Below are 7,585 nucleotides of genomic sequence, written 5' to 3'. Positions count from 1 at the left end.
GTGCTGCTATTCTAAAAAAGGCAGATAGGAACTATAACTTCTTTCTGGTGATTGGAGCTAATTTCTTTCTTTTTTTCTGTATTCCATTGTCACCTATTTAATTGGTCTGTTTCAGGCTCGAACATGAGCCAGGATTGATGAACCTAAGGACATGCTGGTGACAAAAGGAAAGCCCGATCAATGAGCTCGGATGTAGAAGTGCCAGGAGATCAGTCCGGACCACTTCCTGCTAGGGAGTGTTCAGAAACAAGTACATGAGCAAAGATTTCAAGCTGTCACAGAAGAACACCCAAGGAGAAACCAGCAGAACCAGACCAATCAGTTTCTGGGAGGATGAATGGAAGCCCTGCCAGTATCCACTTTCCCAGCCGCCTCGAGCCCCCACAACACATCTGGCTCAGGTGAGTCTGGGGCAGTCAGACCTCGCACAGAGAGGCAGTAAAATGTGAGGATGTATAACTGATACATCGCTACTTATAAAGGTTGTCTAATTTTATTTTGTACATCTTAGATCTAAAATTACTTACAAGGTTTTTTGTTATCTCTGATTATATGATATCCTATCAATGAAACTCAAATTGACTTTATTCCTTTCTTTTGGGCAGGAACTGAATGCAATTTTTTCAATCAAAAGCTCCTAAAAGAAGGTAACTCAAAGTGATTTTAGTATTATAACTGATAAATTATATAAAAGTTGTTGCAATTTTATTTTGACAGTTCTGACTGTTAATTCTTTACAGGGTATGTTTTGGATATGAAAAACAAGTTTGAGGCTAATTAAGGTAATTTTTTGTTTGTAATTATAGATAATCTAAACTGTGAAACTCATTTATATTAGATGCTTAATAAAACTGTTTTATTCATATTTAATTGCTATATTGCTGGTGTTTTGTAAAAGTCGAAAGGAACAATAGCCATTACATTTCTTGCAGGCCACATCTCACATATATAAAGTAGTTATAGTTAATTATTAAATTATTATTAAAATCCCTATTTGTGACCCTGATCGCAAACACAAAGAAATCAAACTACAATCAAAGTTGTCACTGGACAAAACAAACACTAGGAAAGCTGCCAAATCAGTTTAGTCTCTATCCAGCAGTGTTGAAAAATAAACTGCATGGATGTTTTATTGAATGATGATGCTGAATTTTATTTTGGTTTTGATTTTGTTTTGGTGTCAGGCAAATAGAAAATAGACCTTGTTTCAGTAGCTATCCATGATCTGTAGCCCTGCTCAGACTCTGATTCTGACAAAGGGTTTAATCTGAGCCCAGCCATACAACAATGATAGCAGTCATACAGGCTTAGTATTATGTATTTGTTTAAACAAATATATGTGGATATTTTTCAACATGCATGTATTTAATCAGTACATAAAGTTCAGGTATTGGTATAGGGAAGGAGTGTGTAACATTTAGGAGGATTTATTGGCAGAAATGGAGTATAATATTCCATAGTGTATTATCAACTGAAAATAAGAAATGTTGTGTTTTCGGGTCGTCTTCTGTGGAGGCTGCCATGTAGGACAAATCAAACACTGGCTGTAGATAAGGCCTTGTCACATTTTTCGGGAGTTTTGCAGCACCATGTTTTCTCCTTGATTTCAAATAGATGCTATCTCCAACGTCACTGCTAGATGCCACTAAATCCTACACACTGGTTGTTAAATAATGTAATAATAACTTCAGTAATACTTCTAATTTTATAAATAATAATTAATAAATATATTCTTGGTATAGTATTGTAGAAAGGGTTGATTTAACTGTTAATTGTTTCAGACTGTTGTTGTTTGTTACTCATTTATTGAGTTCTTGACATCAACCAAAATGGCAGAAACCAAGACTCATTCTGGGTGATCTGAACCTATTTTTTATTTTCTGTTACAGATTCAGGGAGAGGAAGAGAAGGTGAGGATGAAGAATAAACTGTGCTTCTGCAAGCCTTAAGGATGCCACTGATAAGGAAGAGTCTGACACAGATCAACTTACTGGAGAAAATGTCAGAGAGCCTGATTCATCAGGCATTCATCAGGAAAGAAACAAGTTATGTGACTCTGCCAAGGAAAAGCAGTCAACCACCATTCCTGAATAGAAAAGTCCAAAAACATCAGTACATGAGCACGATTCAAATTTGTTACAGGGAGAAACAGACACAGGAAAAGACATAAAGCGAGAAACAGACAAACCAGTTTCTAAAAATGAAAATGAATCAGATAATGTGACTGAGTGTGAAGGGCAGTCAGACAGCTGAAGCAGATCAAGGTTGGGGTGGAGGTCAAACCTCTGAAAATGAGGTCCAGTGTGACTCAAAAGAAGTAGAAGAAGACAACAAGAGTTTGACTGATAAGGGACAGAAGAAAGGTGATTAGGGTTTCATACAATTGGATAAATTAGAAAAAGAAAATGAATTACAGAAGCAGTTGATGGAAGTGAAATTGTTTTAAATACAATGTAGCAGAAAGGAAAAGATCAATACAAAGATAAAGAGTATGGAGGACCACATCCCAGTCCAAAGGAAGACAAATATTTTGTAGGACTGTAGGAAATTTATGATGGAGAAATGGACATGCAGTAACAGTCACTGAGGACAGAAAGCAAAAAATATCAGGTCCGCAGTAGATTGAAAGCAGATGGGAGGTTTATCTGTCTCAGTTGCTTGCTCCTTTTTTTTAAAGCAATAATATAAAAGTTCTCCTAAAAACCAGTGTCCACCCCTGTGGACAAAATGAGTGTTTCCACCGCCTTGTTTCATTGATGTCAAGGGGAAGGGGAGTCCGACCCGGTGGCAGGCATTAAGAATATTTACATAGAAATAGCCATCTTGCTAATATTCACTGATCAGCCACAACATTAAGACCACTGACAGGTGAAGTGAATAACACTGATTACACTGAAGGGCCAAATTGTGATGCTAGACGACTGGGTCAGAGCTTCTTCAAAACTGCAGCTCTTGTGGAGTGTTCACTGGTCTGCAGTGGTCAATACCTATCAAAGGTGGTCCAAGGAAGAAGGAAAAGCGGTGAACCAGAAACAGAGTGATACTGTAGATCAAATTACTGAGAAAGTTATTGCCGGTTCTGACAGAAACATTAAGACCACCAAGGTTCCCAGGTGGTCGTAATGTTGTGGATTATCGGTGTAGTTTGTTTATAAATCATACAGAGGTATCAGTATTAAACAGTTTCATAACCAGTTAAAATCTTCTTGTAATACAAGTAAAATAAAATAATAATTACTTAAAGACTTCCCATGTCTTTTGGTTATACTTCTGATTATCTCATTTTGATTGACAGCTTGGCCACTGATTGGCAAATCTGAAAAACACACAGTAATTGGGGGTGTGGTATAATTACAGTCAACATTTTATCTAATTTAATCTGTTTTCTCTCTTTCACATATGTGTGAAACTGAATTTTTTTACTGTATTCTGCTACAACGTTTTGGTAGGATATCTGAGTTTATTTATTATTTTCAAGTCAGAGTACCAGAAGTTAAACACTAACATTGTTTTTCTCATGCTATGACCTTTGATCTTACACTAAGGTGTAATACAAGTTTATGATAAGCTAATATAAGCAGGTCAGCGACTAATGATTATTTTCATGACTTGTTTATATGCAGATTATTTTCTCAGTTAATCAATGAATAGTCGGATTATTGTTGGGACTACTTCTAAAATTAGACTATGAGCCTAGGTGACCTCTTGAAATGTCTTATTTTGTGCGATCCATCAGTCCAAAACCCAAAGATAATCAGTTTACCATTACTTAAGACAAATAGAACTAAACAAACTCACACTCAAGAAGTGAGTTTGTTAGTTGTAGTAGTAGTTAGTAGTTAGTAGTAGTTAGTAGTAGTTAGTTGTAGTAGTTAGCTTGAAAGGTGACTGACATATATATGTGAGGTGATTAGATGCTGTCTATCTACAAATACATAAAAGTAGCCATCATACCCACTTTTAAAGATTGTTAATTGTAAGATATTTGTTCTTCTGTGTATTTAGAAATGTTTTGTGCACTGATTTATTCTTGTTGAGACCAGCTTGTTTCTGCTAGGCCGTTGTTGTTTTATGGAGCTCAGGGTATATTTGTGCAGGGTATATTTGTGCATATATCATATATGAATACTTTTTGATTTCCATGCATAAAAGATAGATTTTATATTTTATTTTTCTTACCTTTCTCCTGCTGTTGATGGATGTTCTGGAAATGTTTCTTTGCACTAATTATTAAAGGCTATGCCAGCATGAGTAGTAGTCTTTTTTATATAATGAAAACTCAGATTCAGATATTTTACTGTATTAACACTTGAAAGCTGAGTGATGGAGCCAGAAAAGGCCTGTATTGGGGGAAATGACTGTTAAATTTATATGCAATACAATGTTAGTTAGTTAGTATGTTGGTAAGTTACTGTAAGGACTCATTTGTCTCAGTAGGGGGCAGTGTTTATTAGCTCTTACCAGTCATGGACTGACTTAGAAATTGTTGTTTTTGGATCCTAACACTGATGTGGTTGAAGGACACCTTGAGCTATAAAGACAAAATGAACAAACACACAGTTGAAAAAGGTGACACTCAAATCTGGTTTCAAAAGAAATGTTTTACAGAACATTTATCTGAAGTCTGTAAACATACAGATATGTGCTATTCCTTTCATTTGCGCATGGTGATGATGAAGAGTTGTATAAATACAATGTGTAGGAACGTGCAGGGCCTCAAAGATATTCAAAGTTCATACAGATTGTTGGTGCAGTTTAATGTGTCTAATGAAATGGGCAGTTACATCACAGGTTGAATTACTAAGGTCTACATAATTGTAGGTGAATTTATTGAGAAGCAAAACAGCTGCCACAGTAAACCAGCAATCAAACCAAGTAAAGCGCTCAGTGATGTAAATGCATGAAACGCAGGTTCACCCACTGCTCGATGACAAGCTGGTGTAGATTTCTAAAGGTACTAGTTGGGCCATGTGAGAAAGTCATGCATGATTAGTTTAACCTCTGAGTCACGGAGAAGTCTGTGATCTGCTACCACCTGACCTGTGGGTTCAGGGCACAAGCAGGGAATGAACACTATCGTATTTCAGTGGTCGCAACAAATACCAAGGGGATATTAGAGTATTGAATTATTTCTGGGGATTGGGGCTGTGCCTCCTCAGACGAGCGAGGGTCACAATGTGGTTCCACTGAGACGTTGTTGATGAGTTGATGGCAGCAGGGAAGCTCACATCCTGGCTCAGAGTCTTCCAACGGAGTGATGGTTCCTCCGTGCCAGCATATTTTTACACAAGCATCTTTTCTCTGGGATGATTGTTACAACAAAGAGGCCAACAAAGAGGCTTTTTTTTTTGTATTTCCTGGATTTTGAAGGAACCTGACAATGTCATGCCAGCCTTACTGGCCAGTGTATGTCTGTAAAAGTGCGAGTACTTGTTTCCTTTTCCACATCATATAGTTACATTACACTGGAGTATAGTGTTCCTTCAGATACAGACCCAATTACACTTTTCTCCTAAGATTGTAAAGGTCCTTTTGGCCTTGCTGCAATAGGAGAGAAGGGGAAAAAAAGAAGAATGGGCCACCCTCCAGAACTGCCTTTTATACCAGGTTGATTAGCATGCTGGGTTGTTTAAATTGCCTCCTGGAGGGCTGACGTGAAATCGAACAATATCCTCTGGCTTTAGAGACTAGCCCCATAGCTTCTCATTTATTTTTATGCAGAGTTAGGACAGACCTTGGCACTACTCCACTGAGGAAGCTGAGCCCAGGGGGGTGCAGGTCTGGGTAGGTCAGGACAAATCAATTAATATCAGCTCAATAAAAGTTCTTGGCTCTTTCTAGGCCATACTTTACTGTGACAGCGCAACCTGGGAGCCCACCATAATTATGTGGATAAATTGTTAAGTGTGGTTGAGACATTATAATGAAATAATATCCCTTTCCTATCTCTATAAAAGACCTCTATTAAGGCCTGATTTGTCTTTGGACCCTGCTTTTATGAGAAGTGATAGTAGAGCATTGTTTGTCATTGTTATTATTATACTATATTAAACAAAGTCTCCCTCTTGGGTGATGATGTTTACGATTGTGTATTTGCTTCCAACTCAACTTCTATGCTCTTATTTTTCTGCTAACATTTGGTCATCATGTAAAATTCAAGTGTGCCCAAGGCAGAAATATTATTATACCCATGGTGGCGACCAGCACCGTGGAAACACTTATTAATATACTACTTATATACCTATAAATGCTACAAATGGGACAGATAAAATAGGTGTAGGGTGGAAGATTGAAAGTTCTTTGTCCTCCAAAAAAAGAACCAAAAATGATCCCAGTAGTCAGATCTAATTCAAGTATCCAGAGCAGTTTACTGTAGACATGTATACGGCTATCACGTTGTCATAACTCCACTAATAAGGAACTTAATTTGAGGATGTTATCTACTGTTTGTTGTGTTTGAACAATGCAGCGTTGATCAAACACAGCAGTGTTGCCATATTTATATTTGGTGACCACAATATAAACACTGGTTATTAGAGCTCCAGGCTGAATGAAGGTGTACACAGTGGCAGCCATGTTTGCGTGAGTCTCACCGTGGATTCCTTATCATCAGAACAGCTTAAAGCTAATTACAGACATCTTGTGGACCTTGTGGGTTTGCAGGAGTTTGGGGTTTGGTCATGTCTTTGTGTGCCTGCACACTTTCTCCGTCGCGCAATGTCTTGGTAATAGTTTCCCTCCGAAACATCAGTTGTTAAAGTCAATAAGTAAATATTTTCTTCTGTGCGGCCAGGAAAAATTTTTGAGTATTTATGTGTTATTATTATGGTTTCTCTTGGGCATTTACTGTGGAGACAGTTTTCATGGTTTTCTTTGTGGTAGCGACACAGAACCTGGCCTGATTTGTGGATTTTATCTGAACAATACGGGCACAAAGCTAAGCATGAGACAAATAATACTTGGTGTAAAAAAGGGCACTACTTCTTTTGTCAAGAATTAGAAATAACACATAGTTTGACTATAGTGTAACATATGTTGTTTTTAGAGATTTGAGTGTCGTTTGACTTTTCTTCTAGTGTCACCAGCAGTTTGACCTTTATGGGTTTTGGTGTCATACTGTATGTTCTTACAACTATTGGGTGGATTGTCATTTGATTTAATTGAAATTTGGCTCAGACATATAGCTGCATATACTTACTATACTTCCAAAACTAATGACAATCCCATCAGTCTCAGCTGTGCTCTGTGTTTACTGCTAATTAGCCAATGTCAGCGTGCTAACATGCTAAAATAAGACGGTGAACAAGGGAAACATTACACCTGAAAAATCACCCTATAGTGTTGTCACTGTAAGCATGTTAGCAAAGCTGCAACCATGACAGTAGACTTGTTCTGTGTGTGTTCTTCTGCTATTTCTCAAGACAATAGTGATAAGATACGTTTTTTTTTCTTTTAGTGAATGATGGGAGCCAGCTCACATCTGAGCACTGATTGCTTTCCTTCTTCCCATTTACATAAGCTAATACAAGACAGAAAAATATTATCCTATAACGTCTTTATTTAATACAATCCAGAAATGTTTCAC

This window comes from Morone saxatilis, unplaced genomic scaffold (assembly GCF_004916995.1).
Source record: "Morone saxatilis isolate NCDOM2014 unplaced genomic scaffold, NCSU_SB_2.0 Contig5, whole genome shotgun sequence".
In the NCBI taxonomy this organism is placed as follows: domain Eukaryota; kingdom Metazoa; phylum Chordata; class Actinopteri; family Moronidae; genus Morone; species Morone saxatilis.
This window is presented reverse-complemented; position numbering follows the sequence as displayed.